General features: G+C 43.0%; 1 protein-coding gene across 3 annotated transcripts in view; it reads right to left on the reverse strand.

Moving 5' to 3' along the window:
- Positions 1 to 312: 312 nt before the first annotated feature.
- The window catches only part of LOC126086076 (putative CENPB DNA-binding domain-containing protein 1), an 82,047-nt gene continuing 57,109 nt past the window's right edge, over positions 313 to 25,250 (reverse strand). Inside the window, exons 5-9 of one of the 3 annotated variants that reach the window (XR_007519407.1) lie at positions 17,993 to 19,524; positions 16,684 to 17,202; positions 7,060 to 7,208; positions 3,692 to 3,840; positions 313 to 3,006 (exon numbers count right to left, since the gene is read on the reverse strand). The gene's annotated coding sequence lies outside the window, so the exon portion shown is untranslated. The remainder of the gene's footprint in view (positions 3,007 to 3,691; positions 3,841 to 7,059; positions 7,209 to 16,683; positions 17,203 to 17,992; positions 19,525 to 25,250) is intronic. The other 2 variants (XR_007519408.1, XR_007519409.1) reach the window with 2 other exon arrangements.

The following is a 25,250-nucleotide window of genomic DNA, read 5'->3' on the forward strand; positions in this document are numbered from 1 at the left end:
TCACAGTACAGACCCTTAGGATTCTGGATCAAAACGCTGCCACCCTCTGCAGATAACTACTCCCCTTTTGAGAAACAGCTTTTATCTTGTTACTGGACCTTAGTAGAGACTGAACGCTTAATCATGGGACACCAAGTCATCATGCAGCCTGAGCTGCCCATCATAAACTGGGTGTTGTCTACCCACAGTCATAAAGTTGGACATGTACAGCAGCACTCCATCATTAAATAGAAGTGGTATATGTGAGATTGGGCCCAAGCAGGACCTGAAGGCACAAGTAAGTTACATGAGGAAGTGGCCCAAATGGTCATATTACCTTTCATCACCCAGTCTGCACCTCTGGCCTCATGGGGAGTTCCTTATGATCAGTTGACTGAGGAAGAGAAAACTCATGCTGCATTTACAGAAGGTTCTGTGCAATATGCAGGCACCACTCTAAAGTGAACAGCAGCAGAACTATAGCCCCTTTCTGGGACATCCCTGAGGACAGTGGTGAAGGGAAATCCTCCCAATGGGCATAACTTTGAGCAGTAGACTTGGTCGTCGACTTTGCTTGGAAGGAGAAATGGCCAGATGTGTGATTGTATACTGATCCATGGGCTGTGCCCAATGGTTTGCCTGGATGGTTAGGGAATTGGAAGGAACGTGATTAGAAAATTGGTGACAAGGAGGCATGGAGAAGAGGTATGTGGGTAGACCTCTCTGAATGGACCAAAGAAATGAAGATTTCTGTGTCTCATGTGAATGCTCACCAAAGGCCGACCTCAGCAGAGGATGATTTTAACAATCCTGTGGCTAGGATGATGCGTTCTATGGAAGCCAGTCATCCTCTTTCCCCAGCTACTCCAGTTCCTGCTCAATGGGCTCATGAACAAAGTGGGCCATGGTGGCAGGGAGGGAGGTTATGCATGGGCTCAGGAACATGGACTTCCAATCACCAAGGCCAACTTGGCTACAGCCACTGCTGAGTGCCCAATCTGCCAGCAGCTGAAGCCAACAGGGTCCCCAACATGGCACCATCCTTCAAGGTGATCAGCCAGCAACCTGGTGGCAAGTTGATTACATTGGGCTACTTCCATCATGGAAAGGTGTTTTGTTCTTACTGGAATAGACACTTACTCTGGATATGGATTTGACTTCCCTGCACACAATGTTTCTGCCACTACTACCATCCATTGACTTACAGAATACCTTATCCCACACAGCATCACCTCAGATCAAGGGACTCACTTCACAGCAAATGAGGTGAGGCAATGGGCCCATGCTCATGGAACTCACTGGTCTTACCATCTTCTCCCTTATCCTGAATCAGCTGGCTTGATACAACAATGGAATGGCCTTTTAAAGACACAGTTGTGGTGCCAGCTAGGTGACAATGCCTTGCAGTGTTGGGGCAGTGTTCTCCAGGAGGCTGTATATGCTCTAAACCAGCATCTAATATATGGTGCTGTTTCTCCCATAGCCAGGACTCATGGGTCCAGGAATCAAGGGGTGGAAATGGGTGTGGCACCACTCACTATTACCCCTAGTGACCCACCTCACAAGATTTTTGCATCCTGTCCCCACACAACCTTATGCTCTGTGGGTCTAGAGGTCTTATTTCCAAAGACAGAAGTGCTCCCACCTGGAGACACTTCACTGATTCCACTGAACTGGAAACTAAGAATGCCACCTGGCCACTTTGGGCTCCTTATGCCTCTGGATCAACAGGCAGAGAAGGGAGTTACTGTATTGGCTGGTATGATTGATCCTGATTACCAAGAGGACATCAGATTGATATTACATAATGGAGGTAAAGAAGAGTATGTCTGGAACATAAGAGATCCCTTAGGATGTCTCTTAGTACTATCATCCCCTGTGATTAAAGTCAGTGGAAAACTACAGGAACCCAATTCAGACATGAGTATTAATGGGCCAGACCCTTCGGGAATGAGGGTTTGGGTCACCCCACCAGGCAAAGAACCACGACCAGCTGAGGTGCTTGCTGAGGGCAAAGGGAATATGGAATAGGTGGTGGAATAAGGTAGCTTTAAATACCAGATACAATCATGTGACCAGTTGCAGAAATGAGGACTGTAATTATTACGGGTATTTCTACTTTGCATGTGTATTTGTTGTATCATGTTAAGTGCAAGTATGACTTTATAATTGTCTTTATTCAGAGATTACGTATACTTTAAGAAGATGTATACAGGTGCCAAGGGTGGACTGTGTTAAGGTTGTGTGTCAGCTTGGCTGGGCCATGATTCTGTGGTTTGACAGTCATATGATGTTGGGATCACTTCCATGATGAGATGTGATATGACGTGATTATCTCCATAATGGGATCTGCTGTGAATAGCCAATCAGTTGAAAGGGAGTTTCCTTGGGTATGGGGCCTGCACTGAATATAAGTGGATATTCTGGCAAGGCTTGTGGGCTTTTGCTTGTTCTGGATCCTGCAGCTGGCTCCTGTTCATCTGACCTCTGGTTCTTGAGACTTGAGCTAGCAGCTTACCTGTGGTCTTGCCTGCTGACTGGGATTCATCTATCTTCACAGCCTGTGAGCAAGAGCCCTGCTCTCTGACCTGCCAATCTTGGGTTCGCCAGCCCCTGAAGCTACATGAAGCAGGGGAAGCCTCTATCCTGACCCACAGACATAGGACATTTCAGCCTCCACAATCGCGTTAGCCATTTCCTTGATGGTGAAGTGCTTAAGAGCTCAGGCTACTGAAGGGCACAGAACAGCAACATTATATTGCACATTTTAAAACTTTGGGTGAATGGCCTCTTATTGTATGCAACCTTTTGCATCTTGTTTGTTTGCTGAACATTTACATCTTTGATTGAACAAGCCCTTTCCTTTTTAACTCCTGAGGAATGACTGCGACCTGACCCCTCAAATTTCTGTTGGCCTCACCTTGCTGCTTAGGTGTCTATTCCTCATCAAATTCTCAGCTTCATACATCTGGGCTTTGATGGCCTGCCTGTGGTGACACATGAAAGCTGGGCAAGCAGCTCTGAGTTCTGGAAAGAAACGAAATGTTTGTCTTCAAAGGGAAAAGTTGGGAGGCTCAGTGGATGGGGCACAGACACAAGAGAACCAGCACCTCCCATTATCTACAGTAATCAGCCCCTCATCGTTCCTTTTCATGTTCCTGTAGGGAATTTCTCCCCTCTCCCATCTCTTCCTTCTTACTTGGAGAAGTATATGGAAATGTCTTTCAAGGCATCCTTGGCCTAGAGAAATGACACATTCCTGAAATGACTCACTAGTACACAGCACACATCCAGCCAGCCTGTTCCTCCACCTGAGCAGGGAGCACCTGGGGGACAATGACCCTCCCTCCCTCTGAAGGGCATCCTGATGAACTGAGCAGACACTGGGCACCTTCTAGCACTCTCCAAACAGAGCAGGTGCTGATGCCAGTGTCCTGATTCTCCCATAGCCCCAGCCCATTCCTTCTCATGGAACCTCTCCCCCTGCCACCACCATGGACCCCTCCCCTGCCACCACCATGGACCTCTCCCCTGCCCTTCCAGTGAACTCCTGCCCCCTACCCTCCCAAGGACCCTCCTACACTCCCCATGGACCACACCCTCTCCCACCCTCCCCACGGACGATCCCCACCCTCACCCTCACTGCAGTCGTCCACCACATTCTCCCTATGGACCATCCCCTCCTCACCCTCTCTATGGAACCCTCCCTTACCCTCCAGGTGAACCACCTCTGTTCTCACTGTGGGCATCCATCACATGCTCCGCAAGTCTCCCACAGGTCTCTCCTCCACAGCCTTGGCAGGGATTACGGTGCCGGCACTGCCACCAGGTCCTGAGTGTCCTAGCCCAAGGCCACAACACCTGTGGAAAGAAAATGTTCTAGGAGAGGCAACTGCCAGGACTACTGACCGTGTGCAGGTCTGTCCGGAGCTGGGAAGAGAGAGCATGAAGGCTGCGGAGGTCAAGGTGCTGGCGGTTTGAGGATCCTCAAGGAGAGGACAGGCCCCAACACATTACATTGTTGCAACTCGGTCAGAAGGGGTCAGACTGGGGCCTTGGAGTCCTGCTCCAGTGAGAGGAAACGGCGTTTCTCAGAGAATCATCTGGGGTCTCCACCTGGGGATTCTGGAAAAATCTGAGAATAAAGCAGGCTAGATGTCTAACAGCAGCGAGCTCTCAGCCTCAGGGTATGTGAGGCCTCTCAGACTGAGGGGACTTGGGGTCCCTCAGGGTGAGGGAATTTAAGGATCTCTCAGGATGAGGGGACTTGGAGTCTCCTAGACCGAGGGGACCTTGTGTCACCCAGGCTGAGATTTTGGGGTCCCTCAGGATGAGAAGATTTGTGGTCCTGATGCTGTGGAAATTTGGGGTCCCTTGGGGTCAAGGATTTGGAGTCTCTTGGGAGAAGGGGATTTGGGGTCTTTCCAGACTGAAGAGATTTGGGGTACTTAGGCTGAGCGGATTTGGGATCTCCCAGGTTAAGGCGATTGGAGGGTCCCTCAGGCTCACTCAGGAGATCTAGAGTCTTGTAGGCTGAGGGGATTTGGGGTCTCATTAAGGAGACTTCGGGTATCTAACAATGAGCTTATTTGGGATCTTTAAGGCTGAGGAGGAGCCCTGGCGGCTAGTGGTTAAAGCTCTGGCTACTACCCAAAAGATCAGCAGTTCAAATGCACCAGCCCTGGGAAAAAGATGTGGTAGACACCTTCCATCAAGACTATTGTTTTTAGGTGCCACTGAGTCAGTTCTGACTCATAGCAACCCTGTGTACAACAGAACAAAACACTGTCCAGTCCTGTGCTATCCTCACAACCATTGCTATGCTTGAGCCCATTGTTGCAGCCACTGTGTCAATCCATCTCATTGAGGGTCTTTCTCTTTTTCTCAGACCTTGTAATTTACCAAGCATGATGTCCTTCTCCAGGGAACGATCCTCCTGAAACTGCCCAAAGTATGTGAGACAAAGTCTGACCATCCTTACTTCAAAGGAACATTCTGGCTGTACTTCTTCCAAAACAGATTTGTTCATTCTTTTGGTGGTCCATAGTATATTCAATATTCTTGTCCAATGCCGTAATTCAAAGGCATCAATTCTTCTTCGGTCTTCCTTATTCATTGTCCAGTTTTCTCATGCATATCAGGTGATTGAAAACATCGTGGCTTGGGTCAGGCGCACCTTAGTCTTCGAGGTGACATCTTTGCTTTTTAACACTTTAAAGAGGTCTTTTGCAGCAGATTTGCCCAATGCAATGTATCGTTTGATTTCCTGACTGCTGCTTCCACGAGCATTGATTGTGTAATCCATCAAGATTCTTTCTTTCTTTTCCACTGCCATCAAGCCGATTGCGACTCATGGCGACCCTACAGGACAGAGTAGAACTGCCGCATAGTTTCCAAGGAGCGCCTGGCGGATTCGAACTGCCGACCTCTTGGCCAGCAGCCATAGCACTTAACCACTACACCACCAGGGTTTCCATCAAGATTACGGCCTTGGAAATCCTATGGGGCTGTTCTACTCTGTCCTATGAGGTCACTATGAGTCAGAATCGACTCAAAAGCAACAGATTTGGTTTTTTGGTTTAAAGCTGAGGAGATTAAGAGTTCCCAGGAAGATGGGGATATAGAATCTCTGAAGCTGTGGAAATTTGGGGTCCCTATAGGTTTTTTTATAGGTGGTGTTGGCAAAGAATATTGAATATAACATGGACTGTCAAAAGAATAACAAAACTGTCTTGGAAGAAGTACAACTGGACTGCTCCTTAGAAGCAGGAATGGCGAGACTGTGTCTCACATACTTTGAACATGTTGTCAGGAGGGATCAGTCCCTGGAGAAGGACACCATGCTTGGTAAAGTACAGGGTCAGCAGAGAAGAGGAAAACCCTTAACCAGATGGATTGACACAGTGGCTGCAACAACGGGCTCAAGCATGATTGTGAGCATGGGGGAGGACGGGGCAGTGTTTCGTTCTGTGGTACACAGGGTCGCTGTGAGTCGGAACTGACTTGACCACACCTAACAACAACGACATGGGTGAGAGGGAGCCCTGGTGGTGCAGTGGTTAAGAGCTACAGCTGCTAACCAAGAGGTCAGCAGTTCCAATCCACTAGCTACTTCTTGAAACCCTGTGGGGCAGTTCTACTCTGTCCTATAAGGTCTCTATGAGTCAGAACCACCTCCACAACAGTGGGTTTGGTATTTTTTGTTTGTTGTTTTTGGTGAGGGATTTAGGAGTTGGAACGGACTTGACAGCACACAACAACAACAGGCTGAGGGCAACTGGAGTTCTCCAGGCTCTGGCTATTTGAGGGTCTAGGGATGTGGATCATAACAAATTATGGATAACATTGTGAAGAATGGTAATTCCAGAACACTTAATTGTGCTCGGAAAACCTGGTGGCCTAGTGGTTAAGTGCAAAGGCTGCTAACCATATGGTTGGCAGTTCAAATCCGCCAGGTGCTCCTTGGAATCTCTATGGGGCAGTTCTACTGTGTCCTATAGGGTCGCTATGAATCGGAATCAACTCAATGGCACTGGGTTTGTTTTCAGGTTTTTAATTGTGCTCAAGAGGAACCCGTACATAGATCTAGAGGCAGTTTTTTGAACAGAACAAGGGAATACTGTGTGGTTTAAAGTCAAGAAAGGTGTGTGTCAGGGTTGTATCCTTTCACCATACTTATTCAATCTGTATGCGGAGTAAATAGTCCAAGAAGCTGGCCTAAATGAAGAAGAAAGGGGCATCAGGATTGGAGGAAGATTCATTAACAGCCTGTGTTATTCAGATGACACAACCTTGCTTGCTGAAGGTGAAGAGGACTTAAAGCACTTACTAATGAAGATCAAAGACCACAGCCTTCAGTATGGATTACACTTCAACATAAAGAAAAAAAATCCCCACGACTGGACCAATAAGCAAAGTCATCATAAACGGAGAAACGATTGAAGCTGTGAAGGATTTCATTTCACTTGGATCCACAATCAACGCCCATGGAAGCAGCAGTCAAGAAATCAAAAGATGCACTTCATTGGGCAAATCTGCTGCAAAGGATCTTTTTAAAGTGTTGAGAAGCAAAGAACTCACCTTGAAGGCTAAGGTGTGCCTGACCCAAGCCACGATATTTTCAGTCACATCATACACATGTGAAAGCTGGACAATGAATAAGGAAGACTGAAGAAGAATTGACGCCTCTGACTGGTGGTGTTGGCGAAGAATATTGAATGTACCACGGACTGCCAAAAGAACGAACAAATCTGTCTTAGAAGTACAACCAGAATGCTCCTTAGAAGCAAGGATGGGAAGACTGCATCTTACATACTTTGGACATGTTGTCAGGAAGGATCAGTCCCTGGAGAAGGACATCACACTTGGCAGAGCACAGGGTCAGTGGAAAAGAGGAAGACCCTCAACGAGATGGACTGACACAGTGGCTGCAACAATGGGCTCAAGCATAACAATGATTGTAAGGATGGCTCAGGACCGGGCGGTGTTTCCTTATGTTGTGCATAAGATCACCATGAGTCAGAACCGACTTGACAGCACCTAACAACAACAAGGGATGACGGCATTCAGGACTCCTCAGGGTAAAGGATTTGGTGTCTCTGGCGCTGAAGGGATTTGAGGTCTCAGACTGACGGGATTTAGAGTCTCTTGGGTTGAGGAGATCTGGAGTCACCTAGGTTGACAATTGAACGCCTCCGGCTGTTTATGAGGGCTTAGGAGGGTTTTTGAAGCATGGCGATGCACACGGTGTTCTGTCAGAGTCTCCTTTCGGATGCTGTGCACCCGGTGGGGGGCGCTCAGGAGGGACATTGTTGGGGGCGAGGTGGAGCCCAGTCTGTCAGTAACTAGGCAGAGCCCAATCAGAGAGCTACCGGTGGTAGGCAAGGGCCCCAATCTTCCCGCGCCTAGGGTCTAGTGGATGGAGCCCAAAAGACCAAGGGAGGGGCTTGTTTCAGTGAAGGGCAGGTGGGAGCATCAGGAAAATTCCTAAATCATCAAGATAGTGATTTTTTAATACCAACAATAGTCCTGGTGGAGCCCTGGTAGCGCCCTGGTGGTGCAGTGGTAACGAGCTACGGCTGCTAACCAAAAGGTTGACAGTTCTACTCCACCAGCTGCTCCTTGGAAACTCAATGGGGCAGTTCTACTCTGTCCTATTGGATCACTATCAGTTGGAATCAACTCCATGGCAACGGTTTTTCTACAGTCCTGGTGGTACAGCGGTTGAATCCATGGACTGCTCACCAAAAGGTCCATGGTTCAAAACCACCAGCGGCACCTCGGGAGAAAGTCGTGGCAGTCTGCCTCCATAGAGATTTGTAGCCTTGGAAACCTTATGGGGTCACTTTGAGTCGGAATAGACTTGATTGAGTTTTTTTGGTTTATTACATGCTGTGGAGGCTTGGTGGCACCGTGGTTAAGAACTCTGCTGCTAACCAAAAGGCTGGTAGTTCAAGCCCACCAGCCATTTTTTGGAAACCCAATGGGGCAGTTCTGCTCTGTCCTGTAGGGTCGCTATGTGTTGGAACCCACTTGAAGGCAATGAGTTTATTATATGCTACTTAAAACCTTTTAAAATGAAATCGCTACAGGACTTAACACTGTCAGAATATTTGAGAGCAAAGAGCCAAGACAGTGGCTACTTTTTGAAAATCAGATGTATTAATTGAAAATAATGTTCCTCTTTTTAAAAATTCAAAATCTGAAGGTACCTAGTTCAATTTTGTATATCTCTATTTTAAAGGTGAAACTGTTGTTATTGTAAGGTGCTGTTGAGTTGGTTCCTACTCATATGGACCCTACGTACCACAGAATGAAATACCGCCCGTTCCTGCACCATGCTCACAATCATTGTTATGTTTCAGCCCATTGTTCCAGCCACTGTGTCAATCCATCTTCTTCTTTTTCACTGACCTTCTACTTTACCAAGCATGATGTCTTTCTCCAGGGAATGATACCTCCTGATAACATCCCCAAAGTATGTGAGACAAAGTCTCACTATCCTTGCTTCTAAGGAGCATTCTGGTTGTACCTGTTCTAAGACAGATTTGTTGGGGTTTTTTTTGGCAGTCCATGATATATTGAATATTCTTCACAAACACCACAATTCAAAGGTGTCAATCCTTCTTTGGTCTTCCTTATTCATTGTCTAGCTTTTGCATGCATATGATGCAACTGAAAATATCATGGCTTGGGTCAGGTTCACCTTAGTCTTCAAGGTGACATCTTTGTTTTTTAACACTCTAAATAGGTCCTTTGCAGCAGATTTGCCCAATGAAATGCATCTTTTGATTTCTTGACTGCTGTTTCCATGGGTGTTGATTGTGGATCCAAGTCAAATGAAATCCTTGACATCCTCAACCTTTTCTCCATTTATCATGATGTTGCATATTGGTCCAGTTGTGAGGATTTTTGTCTTCTTTATGTTGAGGTGTAATCCGTACTGAAGGCTGTGGTCTTTGATCTTCATCAGTGCTTCAAGTCCTCTTCGCTTTCAGCAAGCAAGGTTGTGTCATCTGCATAACACAGGTTGTTAATGAGTCTTCCTCCAATCCTGATGCCCCCTTCTTCTTCATATAGTTCAGTTTATTGGATTATTTGCTCAGCATACAGACTGAATAGGTATGGTGAAAGGATACAACCCTGATGCACACCTTTCCTGACTTTAAACCACGCAGCATTCCCTTGTTCTGTCTGAACAACTCCAAATGCGAACAACAAAGCACAATTAAGTGTTCTGGAATTCTCATTCTTTGCAATGTTATCCATAATTTATTATGATCCACATAATAAATTCCTTTGCATAGTCAATAAAAAACAGGTAAACATGCTTCTGGTATTCTCTGCTTTCAGCCAGGATCCATCTGACATCAGCAATGATACACCTGGCCTCACGTCCTCTTCTGAATACGGCCTGAATTTATGGAAGTTCCCTGTCGATATACTGCTGCAGCCACTTTTGAATGATCTTCAGCAAATATTTTGCTTGCATGTAATATTAATGATATTGTTCAATAATTTCTACATTCAGTTGGATCACCTTTCCTGGGAAAATGCATAAATACGGATCTTTTCCAGTTGCCTGGCCAAGTATTTGTCTTCCAAATTTCTTGGCTCAGACAAGTGACCACTTCCAGCACTGCATCCGTTTGTTCAAACATCTCAATTGATATTCTGTCAATTCGTGGAGCCTTGCCTTCAGTGCAGCTTGGACTTCTTCCTTCAGTACCATCAGTTCCTGATCATATGGTACTTCTTGAAATGGTTGAACGTTGACCAATTCTTTTTGGTATAATGACTCTCTGTATTCCTTCCATCTTCTTTTGATGATTCCTGCATCGTTTAATATTTTCCCCATAGAATCCTTCACTATTGCAACTCGTGGCTTGAATTTTTTCTTCAATTCTTTCAGCTTGAGAAATGCCAAGCATGTTCTTCCCTTTTGCTTTTCTATCTTCAGCTCTTTGCACGTCATTATAATACTTTGTCTTCTCGAGCTGCCCTTTGAAATCTTCTGTTCAGTTCTTTTACTTCATCATTTCTTCCTTTTGCTTTAGCTACTCGACGTTCAAAAGGAAGTTTCAAAGTCTCTTCTGACATCCATTCTTGTCTTTTCTTTCTCTCCTGTCTTTTTAATGACCTCTGGCTTTCTTCGTGTATGATGTCCTTGATGTCGTTCCACAACTCGTCTGGTCTTCAGTCATTAGTGTTCAATGCGTCAAATCTATTCTTGAGATGGTTTCTAAATTCAGGTGGGATATACTCAAGGTTGTACTTTGGCTCTCGTGGACTTGTTCTAATTTTCTTCAGTTTCAACTTGAACTTGCATAAGAGCAATTGATGGTCTGTTCCACATTCAGCCCCTGGCCTTGTTCTGACTGACGATATTGAGCTTTTCCATCATCTCTTTACATAGATGTAGAAAATTTAATTCCTGTGTATTCCTTCTGGGGAAGTCCACATGTATGTCACCATTTATGTTGTTGAAAAAAATGTGTTTGAACTGAAGAAGTTGTTGGTCTTGCAAGATTGTGATCTCCGGCATCCTTTCTATCACCAAGGCAGTATTTTTTTTTTTTTATTGTGCTTTAAGTGAAAGTTTAAAAATCAAGTCAGTACCTCACACAAAAACTTATATACACCTTGCTACACACTCCCAATTGCTCTCCTCCTAATGAGACAGCCCGCTCCCTCCCTCCACTCTCTATTTTCATGTCCATTTCACCAGCTTCTAACCCCCTCTACCCTCTCATCTCCCCTCCAGGCAGGAGATGCCAACATAATCTCAAGTGTCCACCTGATCCAAGAAGCTCACTCCTCACCAGCAACCCTCTCCAACCCACTGTCCAGTCCAATCCCTGTTTGAAGAGTTGGCTTTGGGAATGGTTCCTGTCCTGGGGCAACAGAAGGTCTGGAGGCCATGACCACTGGGGTCCTTCTAGTCTCAGTCAGACCATTAAGTTTGGTCTTTTTACGAGAATTTGGGGTCTGCATCCCACTGCTCTCCTGTTCCCTCAGAGGTTCTCTGTTGTGTTGCCTGTCAGGGCAGTCATTGGTTGTAGCCAGGCACCATCTAGCTCTTCTGGTCTCAGGCTGATGTAGTCTCTGGTTTATGTGACCCTTTCTGTCTCTTGACCAAGGCCATAGTTTCTAACTACAGATCCTTCTTCTTTGTTTCCAACTTTCGCATTCCAATCACAAGTAATTATCAATGCATCCTGCTTGCATGTTCGATTAATTTCAGACTGCAGAAGCTCGTAAAAAATCTTCAATTTCTTCATCTTTGGCCTTAGTGGCTGGTGCGTAAATTTGTGGTTTTCCTTGTAGTCATATAGATATTATCCTACTGCTGACAACATTATACTTCAGGCTAGATCTTGAAATGTTCTTTTTGATGATGAATACAACGCCATTCCTCTTCAAGTTGTCATCCCGGCATAGTAGACCACATAATCATCTAATTCAAAATGGCCAATACCAGTCCATTTCAGCTCACTAATGTTTAGGATATCGATGTCTATGCGTTCCATTTCATTTTTGACGATTTCCAACTTCCTTAGATTCATATTTCATATGTTCCACATTCTGATTATTAATGGGTGTTTGGAGCTATTTCTTCTCATTTTGAGTTATGCCACATCAGCAAATGAAGGTCCTGAAAGCTTGACTCCATCCACGTCATTAAGGTCGACTCTACTTTGAGGAGGCAGCTCTTTCCTGGTCATCTTTTCAGTCCCTTCCAACCTGGGAGGCTTATTTTCTGGCACTATATCAGACAATGTTCTGCTGCTACTCATAAGGTTGTCACTAGCTAATTACTTTCAGAAGTAGACTGCCGGGTCCTTCTTCCCAGTCTGCCTTAGTCTGGAAGCTCAGCTGAAACCTGTCCCCCATGGGTGACCCTGCTGGTGTCTCAATACCAGTGGCATAGCTTCCAGCATCACGGCAACATGCTGCTCCCACAGTACAACAAACTGACAGATCCATGGGGGAAAGGTGAAATTAGGATGTCTATAATATCCTTTTTTTGTATGTTATTGGTCTTTTTCCCATAATAATCAATACCTCGATCCAGCAATTCCTTTTTCTTATTTCTTTTCAAATTAAGAAAGTACATTCGTATGCCTTGTTAAAAGTTTTACATTTATGTAACATGCTTTCAAAATTACCGTCTCTCATTGGTTGTAAGCAAGGGGATAGGACTTCTAACAAGCGTACAGCTTTAATTTCAGGAATTTTCTTTGGAGAGCCTCATTAACTATTACCATTTGGGTTAAAATATTGTCCCACACTGATAACTGCATAAAAATTGGTAGCCTATTTGCAACTAGATGTTTGGATTTCAGCCTAATGTATTTCTTCATTTGATATTACACATATGAATATCTGATGAGTGTTGCTAATTTATGGAAAAGTGCCTTGAATGCTTCCCAGAGTGGAACAAAGGAGGGAATTCCTGTACATTATAACCCCAAGCACTTTTTCACCTGGTAATTCCCTGCCAAGATCAAGTCAACCCCTCATGCCCCTAGACCAAACCAAAAACCCACTGCCGCCAAGTTGATTCTGACTCATAGCGACCCTATAGGACAGAGTAGAACTGACCCTTGGGTTTCCAAGGACTGCCTTGTGGATTTGAACTGCTGATCTTTTGGTTAGCAGCTGTAGCTCTTAACCACTACACCACCAGGGTTCCCCATGTCCCCACCGACACTACCAAAAAAAAAAAAAAAAAAACCCATTGCTATCGAGTGGATTCCAATTCATAGCGACCCTATAGGACAGAGTAGAACCTCTCCATAGGATTTCCAAGGAGCACCTGGTGGATTTGAACTGCTGACCTTTTGGTTAGTAGCCAAGTTCTTAACCATTATGCCACCAGGGCTCCTCATAAACACTAAAATCCCTCAACAGAATTCTGGAGGGAAAACAGGCAGGGGGCATTCCTCACACTCTGTCCAAGCATCTGTCTGCATCACCCCTGAAGCACACATGTATGCACACAATCAAAGCAGTGTGGCCAAAGACAGAAAATCAGAGAGAGTGGAGAGTGAAAAGAAGCAGTGGTTTCTGAGGGCATTGCAGCTCAAAGGGAGGAAGCACATATACATGTAAATGACCTCCTATTGTTCAATCATCTTCAGACGAGTAAGAACTTATGACTACAGGCCAGGGTAACTTGTTGTTAGGTGCCATTGAGTCAGTTCCAACTCACAGCGACTCTGTGTACAATAGAACGAAACCCTGCCTGGTCCTGTGCCATCCTCACAATCATTGTTATGCTTGAGCCCATTGTTGCATGTGTCAATCCATCTCCTTGAGATTCTTCCTCTTCTCCACTGACCCTATACTTTACCAAGCATGATGTCCTTCTCCAGAGACTAATCCAACCTGAAAACATGTCCAAAGTATGTAAGACGCAGTCTCCCCATCCTCGCTTCTAAGGAGCATTCTGGTTGTACTTCTTCTAAGACAGATTTGTTCATTCTTTTGGCAGTCCATGGTATATTCAATATTCTTCGCCAACACCACAATTCAAAGGTGTCAACTCTTCTTCAGTCTTCCTTACTCATTGTCCAGCTTTCGCATGCATATGATGCCATTGAAAACACCATGGCTTAGGTCAGGCGCACCTTAGTCTTCAAGGTGACATATTTGTTTTTCAGCACTTTAAAGAGGTCCTTTGCAGCAGATTTGCCCAATGCAACGCGTCTTTTGATTTCTTGACTGCTGCTTCCGTGGGTGTTGATTGTGGATCCAAGTAAAATGAAATCCTTGACAACGTCGATCGTTTCTCCGTTTATCATGACGCTTATTGCTTATTGGCCCAATTTTGAGGATTTTTGTTTTGTTCATATTGAGGTGTAATCCATACTGAAGGCTGTGGTCTTTGATCTTCATCAGTGTTTCAAGTCCTCTTCACTTTCAGCAAGCAAGGTTGTGTTATCTGCATAACGAAGGTTATTAATGTCTACCTCCAATCCTGATGCCGAGTTCTTCTTCATATAGTCCAACTTCTCGGATTATCCACTTGGCATATAAAGATAACTTGAGCACAGCAAATACAGAGGACTGGTCAGGATGCTTCTGTCATGGGTAGAGTGAGGAATGATGGTGGTAGTGCAGATGGAAAAGTGGGCAGGCTTGAGGTATACTTTGGAGCCTGAGCTTCCAAGAATTGCTGGTGGATCAGATGTATGGAATGAGAGAAATGGAGAATCAAAGGTGACTCCTAGAATTCAGGCTACAGTGAGAGCCTGGCCACCAGAGCTATTCTTTACAATGTGCAAAACCACAGAGGAAAAAGCTTGGGAAAATGACCAAAAGATTTTTTCTGGATGTGTTAAATTTGAATGTTTGGAGTCATCCAAGTATGGTGAACAGGTAGAGTAGTTTCTAGGTTCTAACTAAGGATTTGGAGAATATCAGCCTATAATGGATTTGATGTCACTGTAATCTCAGTGGAGCCCTGGTGGTGTAGTGGTTAAGAGCTCGGCTGCTAACCAAAAGTCTGGCAGTTCGGATCAACCAGCTGTTCCTTGGAAACCCTATGGGGCAGTTCTAGTCTGTCCTATAGGCTCACTATGAGTTGGAATCAGCTTCACGGTAATGGGTTTGGGGTTTTTTTGCTATTGTTTTATAGTCTAAATAAGATCTCCTAGGGATAGAATGTTATATTCAGTATAGAAAAGTTCCTATCTATATAAGGAAAATCAGAAACTGTTTACCATATTTACTAATACTATGATTTAAAAGATATATTCTTAAGTGAGAAAAGCCAGAGTCAGAGCTTCTGATCTCTGACTCATCTCTATAAAGTAGAAAAAAAAAAATTTTTTTTCATCTCTATACTCTGGCTTAACTATATGTCTACACACGTTGCAGTCATTTACATGGTTGAAGTGTGAATTATCTCCCCTTCATGAATTACACTTGAAGGAAAAAGAACCACTTCTTTATTTCCTCTGTGAATACCTGGCTATCTTAGTTATCTAGTGCTGCCATAACAGAAATACAAGTAGAAGGCTTTAACAAAGAGAAATTTATTTCCTTACGGTAAAGTAGGCTAAAAGTCCAAATTCAAGGCACCAGCTCCAGGAGAAGGCTTTCTCTCTCTGTCGGCTCTGGTAGAAGGTCCTTGTCCTCAGTCTTCCCATGGTTGAGGAGCTTCTCAAGCACAGGGACCCTGGGTCCAAAGGATGTGCTCTGCTCCTGGTGCTTTCTTGGTGGTATGAGGTCCCCAACTCTCTGCTTGCTTCCCTTTCCTTTTATCTCTTTAGAGATAAAAGGTGGAGCAGGCCACACCCCAGAGAAACTCCCTTTACCTTGGATCAGGGAGATGACCTGACTGAGGGTAGTGTTACAATCCCACCCTAATCCTCTCAACATAAAATTACAATCACAAAATGGAGGACAACCACACAATACTGGGAATCACGGCCTAACCGAGTTGATACGCATATTTTTGGGGGACACAATTCAATCTACAACACTGGCCTTATGGAGGCTGGGCCAATTTGGTAAACATATTATGACACCATCATTTCTGTCTCATCCCCTAACCCACTCCTCTGTCTGCACAAGTGATCCCGGGCACCTCAGTGCACTGAGAAAAGTTTTCCAGAGGCTCAGTAGTTTCCAGGTCCCTGAGTGGCCTTAGAAAAATTCTCTGGAGGCTCAAGCAGGTGGTGGACACCCTGCCCAAGACCCTCAGGTCAGCGCAGACTGGTCCCGGCCTCCATACAGGGACTTGGGAAATTTCCAAAGCCTTATCAGCAAAAACAAAGGAAGACCCTCAACAGGATGGATTGACAGAGTGGCTGCAACAATGGGGTCAAACATAACAATGATCATGAGGATGCCACAGTACCGGGCTGTGTTTCATTCTGTTGTACATAGAGTTGCTATGAGCTGACCGCACCTAACAACAACATTTGAGGAACAGGCACCCAGTGACAGCGCAGGAGCCCGGACACCTGGTGTGTGCGTGTGCGTGTGTGTGCGCGCGCACATGGAGTGCGCAGCAGAGCCCCATCATCGCCTACAGTACTCTGTGAATTGAGAAACTATTCAGTATCATCACCACCACCATAGCTAATAATAATAACAACCACTATCCCTAGGACATTCCCTGTAGGCTGTGGCTGGTCTGCGACACCAGAAGGGAACTTGGAAATTTTTCTGGAGGCTTAACCGGTGACTCACCTGGCGCTGTTGAGGAGGCAGGTGTGTGAAGCACGAAAATTAGAGTCCAGGCCAGAGAATGACCAGCCTTCTCCATTTCTGGGCCCATCTGTTCTCCACCTGTGTATCCTTAGTGTACTTCTAAATACTGAGCTCGTGCTTTACTTCTTGTTGTCTCCTCTGTTTCCATCAAGGCACAAGATCACGCTGCCCGCTTTAGTTTCAACTTCCAAAACCATGGCTCAGGATCATCTGAAACTGAATTTCAGAGATTCGGCTGAAGACCGCCAGAGGGCGCGCGAACCGCCGATTCTGTCCACCCGAGCGTGAGAACCGCCTAGTGATCCGCACGAAGAGCCTGGGAGCAGCTCCCGAGAGCAGACGCTTTTCTTCCGGCCGGACCCACCGCCTCAGGGAGAGAGCCGCAGCTGCTTCGGGCCAAACCGGCGCCAAGTCAGCAGTGAGGGCAACGCTCACTCTTCACAACCCAGAATGCAGAAGAGGGAGCTCGGTCGGACAAGCTTCTCACAAGACATTTTTCTTCAATAGTGAACACAGAAACGCTATTCAAAGTCACATTATTTTACATTTAAATTTTTATTCCCAAATCAGAATTCATTATAATTTAACTTCCCTGGCTTCAACGAAGCTAATTCATCAGTGATATTTTACAAACATACTTCTTAAAAAAAAAAAATTTTTTTTTCTTAGCTTATCTTATTTTCAAATGAGAGTATTGCCATATTTGACATTTTCTCAAGACCCGATGAGGATCTTAAATAATTTTTAACTACCTTTTTTTTTTTTTTTTTAAACTACCTTGGGCTTATGGAAATGTCTTTTGCAGCACCCAGCTGTGACTGGTGTAAATAAATACAATGAATAATTACAATAAATATAATAAAACAAGCTTAAACTAAGTTAAATTTAAAATTAAATTAACCCTAAAACAAAATACTATATAAAACAAAATTAAATTATGTATAAAAAATAAAACATAACAAAATAAAAAAAGATTTAATATTCAATTAAAAGTGAAATAAAATATTAAATTAACTAGTACATAAAATAAAATGAAACTAAATTAAATTAAATGTTATATAAAATAAAACTAAACTAAATAATAAAGAAAATTAAATGATATAAATTTTAATAAAATATCGACTTATATTAAAATGAATATGAAACAATATTAAATTAATATAAATAAAATTATATATATATTAAAAGATTACATAAATAAAACAAAATAAAATGTTGTTGTTGTTAGATGCTGCCAAGTCGGTTTCGACTCATAGTGACCCCATGCACAACGGAACGAAACACTGACCCGTCCTGCGCCATCCTTACAGTCATTGTTATGCTTGAGCCCATTGTTGTAGCCACTGTGTCAGTCCACCTCATTCAGGGTCTTCCTCTTTTCCACTGACCTTGTACTTTGCCAAGCATGATGTCCTTCTCCAGGGACTGATCCCTCCTGACAACACGTCCAAAGTATGTAAGATGCAGTCTCACTGTCCTTGCTTCTAAGGAACATTCTGGTTTGATTTAGGAAATAATATTGGAGACATTATTCCCCATACTTGAGCATAGAGAATGTGACCCAGCTGGAGCTGGGCTCACAAGAGCTCAACAAGACTAACAGGAACACATCAACTAGGCCCTGAGGTATAAAGACAATAGATAGAAAAATCTTGGAAAATATCTCTTAGGGAACCATTCACATAAGCCAGAACACAAGACCGTCCACTCTTACCTTTTTCTATTAACATACAGTGAATAGAAATTTGTTGGACCAATGAAGACCCTCCTGACTGTCATTACTGAAATCAGTGCCAATGATCTTTTAGACAATTCAAAATGTAGATGACAGTTTCTAGCCAATCTGTGAAAAGGTGACCCTTTCAATGATTTTGCCCATTTGTAATGTTAATATATACTGATGACTCTGTAACCTTCCTTGGACTCTGCAAACATGGCTGTGGCAGCATGCTTGTCCTTTTCCCATTCTTGCTTACTCTGTAATATTTCCTTGGATTCGGGCAGACATCAGCTCTGGCAGCATGCTTGTCTGCTTCCCACTTTTGCCTTTTTGAATGTATGCCGAATAAAACTCTCTTTTTGCCTTATTAAACTTTGTGATGTTTTCCCCCTACAACAGGTTGTACTCCTTCCAGGACAGATTTGTTCCTCTTTTTGGCAGTCCATGGTATATTCAAAGTTCTTCCCCAACACCACAATTCAAAGGTGTCAATTCTTCGGTCTTCCATATTCATTGTCCAGCTTTCACATGCATATGATGCTATTGAAAATACCGTGGCTTGGGTGAGGCGCACCTTAGTCTTCAAGATGACATCTTTGCTTTTTAACACTTTAAAGAGGTCCTTTACAGCAGATTTGCCCAATGCAATGTATCTTTTGATTTCTTGACTGCTGCTTCCATGGGTGTTGATTGTGGATCCAAGTCAAATGAAATCCTTGACAACTTCAATCTTTTCTCCATTTATCAAGATGTTGCTTATTGGTCCACTTGTGAGGATTTTTGTTTTCTTTATGTTGAGGTGTCATCTATACTGAAGGCTGCGGTCTTTGATCTTCCTTAGTAAGTGCTTCAAGTCCTCTTCACTTTCAGCAAGCAAGGTTGTGTCATCTGCATAACACAGGTTGTTAATGAGTCTTCCTCCAATCCTGATACCCGGTTCTTCTTCATATAGTCCAGTTTCTCGGATTATTTGCTCAGCATACAGATTGAATAGGTATGGTGAAAGGATACAACCCTGACGCACATCTTTCCTGACTTTAAACCACTCAGTATCGCCTTGTTCTGTCCGAATAACTGCCTCTTGATATATGTACAGGTTCCTCACAAACAAAACAAAATAAAATATTAAGCAAATTAAACAACATCGAATAAATTAATATTATATAAAGTAAAATAAAATGAAGCAAAACAAAACACTAAAAAATTACATTAAGTATAAAATCAGATTTAAATAAATAAAATTAATTTTAAATAAAATTAAATAATAAAATAGCAATATCAAATATACTAAATAACATTAAACAAAATTATATAACTAAAATTAAATTACATCACATATTACTGTCAAACCCATTGAGTCCATTCCAACTCAGACTGACCCTATAGGACAGAGTAGAATTGCCCCATAGGGTTTCCAAGGAGCAAACTGCAGACCTTTTGGTTAGCAGCTAATACAGAGGTTCCCAGGCTGCAGAAAATTCCACTGCAGCTTGCTTAGCCAGCCTTGCAATCTGCATTGGAATTCCAGTTCCTTTGCTCAGGTGGCCTTGCCATTTCCAGTACCATTGCTTGTCCACCCTCGAAGTCTGCATCAGAAGTGCAGTTCCTTTGCTTGGGCTGCCTCCTGAAAATCCTGGCACCTGTGTGGTATGGCTAAGAATGTTGCTGACCTAACTTCTATGAACCCCCTAACTTGTAAATCCCTTAAAAGGAACTTTTTCCCCTCACTCTGGGGAAACAGTCTTGGCAGCACCAGCCCAGGTTGCTTCCTTCCTTGCAACGGAATAAAAGACACCTTTACACTCTCCCACCTTGATCTCTCATTTATTGGCTGATATGAGTCATACCGCCCACTGCCGTCGAGTGGGTTCCGACTCATAGCGACCCTATAGGACAGAGTAGAACTGCCCCATAGAGTTTCCAAAGAGCACCTGGAGGATCTGAACTGCCAACCTCTTGGTTAGCAGCCGTAGCACTTAACCACTACTGCACCAGGGTTTCCAGTTTTTTGGGTTTTTTTATGAGTCACACTGAGCAAAACCTGGGGTTTCCACCCAGTAACAACCCTGAGCTCTTAACTGCTGTGCCAGGAGGGCTCCCATATTACTATAAATATAATTAAATATTAAATAAAATATTATTTAAAGTACAATAAAATAAAAATTAAATAACAGATAAATGTAAACATAATTAAACAAAATATTAAAATTAAATAAAAAATAAAATTTAATTAAAATAGAGATAAATTAGATTAAATATCAAACGAAATAAAACATATACAAAATTATAATTTAATTTAAAACAAAACATATAATAGAAAATTAAACATTAAAATATTTTGACTCAGAATTAAATAAAATATTAAATAGCTTAAATTAAATAAGAAAATAAAATATTCAACCAATAAATAAATGATATCAATAAAATACTTATAACATAGTAGATAAGAACTACTTTAGGTGACTGGAAAGACAACACACAATACAGGTGAGGTCAGCACAACTGGACTAAACCAAAAGCAAAGAAGTTTCCAGAATAAACTGAACGCTTTGAAGGCCAGCATAGCAGGGGCGGGGGTTTGGGGATCATGGTTTCAGGGGACATCTAAGTCAATTGGCATAATAAAATCTATTAAGAAACCATTCTGCATCCCACCTTGGAGAGAGGTGTATGGGGTCTTAAACGCTGCCAAGCGGCCATCTAAGATGAGTCAATTGGTCTCAACCCACCTGGATCAAAGGAGAATGAAGGACACCAAGGACACAAGGTAATTACAAGCCCAAGAGACAGAAAGGGCCACATAAACCAGAGACTACATCAGCCTGAGACCAGAAGAGCTAGATGGTGCCTGGCTACAACCAATGACTGCCCTGACAGGCAACACAACAGAGAACCCCTGAGGGAGCAGGAGAGCAGTGGGATGCAGACCCCAAATTCTTGTTAAAAGACCAGACTTAATGGTCTGACTGAGACTAGAAGGAACCCGGTGGTCATGGCCCCCAGACCTTCTGTTGCCCCAGGACAGGAACCATTCCCAAAGCCAACTCTTCAGACAGGGATTGGACTGGACAATGGGTTGGAGAGGGATGCTGGTGAGGAGTGAGCTTCTTGGATCTGGTGGACACTTGAGACTATGTTGGCATCTCCTGCCTGGAGGGGAGATGAGAGGGTAGAGGGAGTTAGAAGATGGCAAAATGGACATGAAAAGAGGGAGTGGAGGGAGCAGCTGTCTCATTAGGGGGAGAGCAATTGGGAGCATGTAGCAAGGTGTGTATAAGTTTTTGTGTGAGATACTGACTTAATTTGTAAACTTTCACTTAAAGCACAATAAAAATTAAAAAAAAAAGACTAATAATTGTTGTTGTTGTTAGGTGCTATCAAGTCAGTTACAACTCATAGTGAACCTACGTACAACAAAAGGAAACACTGCTCTGTCCTGCACCATCCTCACAATCATTGCTATGTTTGAGCCCATTGTTGCAGCCACTGTGTCAATTCATCTCACTCAGGATCTTCCTCTTTCTTGATGACCTTCTAGTTTATCAGGCATGATGTCCTTCTCCAGCGACTGGTCCCTCCTGATAACATGTCCAAAGTACAGGAGACAAATTCTTGCCATCCTCCCTTCTAATGAGCATTCTGGCTGTATTTCTTCCAAGACACATACGTTTGTTCTTCTCGCAGTTCGTGGTGTATTCAATATTCTTTGCCAACACCATAATTAAAAGGTGTCAGTTCTTCTTCAATCATCCTTCTTCATTGTCCAACTTTCACATGCATATGAGGTGATTGAAAATACCATGGCTTGGGTCAGGTGTACCTTAGTCCCCAAAGTGACAGCTTTGCTTTTTAACACTTGAAAGAGGTCTTTTGCAGCAGATTTGCCCAAGGCAAATTGCTCATATGCAAATTTAAGTTGAAGCTGAAGAAAATTAAAACAAGTTCACAATAACAAAAATAAGACCATCTGAATTTGGAGACCATCTCCAGAACAGATTTGACACATTGAATGTTAACAATCAAAGACAAGACAAGTTGTGGGATGACATCAAGGACATTATTCATGAAAAAAGCAAAAGGTCATTAAAAAGACGGGAAAGAAAGAAATGACCAAAATGGGTATCAGAAGAGATTCTGAAAAGCGCTCTTGAATATAGAGTAGCTAAAGCGAGTGAAAGAAACTATGAAGTAAAAGGGCTGAAGAGGAGATTTCAAATTTGGAAGACAGCTACCTGGCCAACCGGCTGGAAGAGATTCATATTTGTGCCCATTCCAAAGAAACGTGATAAATAAGAATGCAGAAATTATTGAACAATATCATTACTATCACACACATGTAAAATATTGATGAAAATAATTTAAAAATTGCTGCAGCATTACATCAACAGAGAACTGCCAGAAGTTCAAGCCAGATTCAGAAGAGGACATGGAATGAGGGATATCATTGCTGATATCAGATGGATCTTGGCTAAAAGCACAGAATACCAGAAAGATGTTTACCTGTGTTTTATTGATTATGCTAAGGCATTCGACTTTGTGGATCATAACAAATTATGGATAACACTGGGAAGAATGGGAATTCCAGAACACTTAATAGTGCACATGCAGAACTTGAGCACATGCAGACCAAGAGGCAGTTGTTTGAACAGAACAATGGGATACTGTGTGGTTTAAAATCAGGAAAGGTGTGGATCCGGATTGTATCTTGCATCATATTTATTCCATCTGTGTGCTGAGCAAATGGGAGAAGCCGGACTATATTAAGAAGAACAGGGCACCAGGATTGGAGGAAGACTCAGCAACAACCTGTGTTATGCAGATGACACAATCTTGCTTGCTGAAAATGAAAAGGTCTTGAAGCACTTACTGATAAAGATGAAAGACTACAGCCTTCAGTATGTATTATCATCTCACATACTTTGGACATGTTATTAGGAGAGACCAGTTCTTGTAGGACATCATGCTTGGTAAAGTAGAGGGTCATGGAAAAAGAGGAAGACCCTAGATGAGATGGATTGACAATAGTGGCTGCAACAATGGGCTCAAACATAGCAATGATTGTGAGGATGGTGCAGGACTGGACAGTGTTTCCTTCTGTGTACAAAGGATCACTATGATTCGGAACAGACTGGACAGCACCTAACAAACATCTTTCCAGTATTCAGAAGATCCATCTGACATCAGCAACGATATCCCTTGCTCCACGTCCTCTTCTGAGTCTGGTTTGAATTTCTGGCTGTTTCCTGTCGATGTACTGTTGTAACTGCTTTTGAATTATAGTCAGCAAAATTTTACTTGTGTGTGATATTAATGATATTGTTTGATAATTTCTGCATTCTGTTGGATCACCTTTCTAACCATTAAGAGGTACCCATGGACTGTGTGAGGCTGGTAGCGGTCCCTGTGCTCCAGGCCTGGGTCTTGCCAAAGTCGTGTTGCTTGGGAATGCAGTGCAATGTGAATGGTAAACTCAATCTGAGGCTAAATACCAACAAGACACTGATAGTGAACTAGTACCACGAGGGAAACTTGAACATTGAAAAGAAAGTTCAAGGCATCGTGAAAATAGACTTACACTAAATATAAAATGAAACTGTAAATAAACCAAAAAAAAACTAAACCCAGTGCCGTTGAGTTGATTCTGACTCATAGCGACCTCTAGGACAGAGTAGAACTGCCCCATAGAGTTTCCAAGGAGAGCCTGGTGGATTCAAACTGTTGACCTTTTGGTTAGCAGCTGTAGCACTTAACCACTATGCTACCAGGGTTTCCCAATGTAAATAAAATAAATATTAAACGAAATAGTATACAAAATTGAAATTAAACTAAACTAAATGTTACATAAAATTATATATCAAATACAATAAAAATTAAATACAATATTGAATAAAATAAGTTAAAGTATTTTTAAATTTATTTTGGAATTTCATTACTATTTACTATTGCTTTCTTTTTATTTAATTTTATTGGTATTTTTTAATTTATTATTTGTTTTTATTTGCATTTATTATTTATTCTTAAATTTTTTTGTTTTACTTGTGGTTGATTGATTAATCGATGGTTTCACTGGCTTGATTGATCTTGCAATTGATTAGTTGATTGATCAGTTTATTGATTGGGTTGATTGACAGGCCTAACTGATTGGCTTGACTGGTTGGTTGGTTGGCTTCATTGATTAGTCTATTGATTGCCTTGACTGGGTTGTGTGATTGACTTGATTTATTAGTTGATTGGCTGATTGGCTGGCTTGACTGATTAGTTTTTGGATTGGCTTGATGGATTTGCTTGATTGATTGGTTGATTGACTGGCTTCATTGATTAGTAGATTGGCTTGCTTAAGACTTGATTGGTGGATTGATTAGTTGATTGATTAACTTGACTGGCTGATTGTTTTATTTTTATGTATCTATTGTTTTTCATTTGTGTTTGACTGATTGATTAATCATCAACTGATCTCAGGTTCCATGATCTGAGCTCAACCATGTACTTGGCAGAGGTGGGAGCAAAGGAGGAGCCTGTTGCAGTGAGAGGCCAACATGGGCATCAGGCCGTCTCCCCAGGTTAACCTTCTTGGTGGCAGTCTAGAACTGAGGACTTGCATGGGGCACAGGCAGCCAACAGACCTGCATCTTGGCCAACTCCTGGCCCACCTACTGGCTGCCCTCCTCCTAACTGTTGTGCAGGGTACCACAGGTCACCTCCTGGTTCTGGCCCTCTTGTCTCAGCTTTCCCATCAGCTTGCTCAGCCAGGAGGGATCATTAGCAGGTCACACAGCCTGACCAGCAGGGGTAGAGCAGGGCAGGCCTGCCCTGGGGGCCAGGCTGA

This window comes from Elephas maximus, chromosome 11 (genome assembly GCF_024166365.1).
Source record: "Elephas maximus indicus isolate mEleMax1 chromosome 11, mEleMax1 primary haplotype, whole genome shotgun sequence".
Taxonomy (NCBI): Eukaryota; Metazoa; Chordata; class Mammalia; order Proboscidea; family Elephantidae; genus Elephas; species Elephas maximus.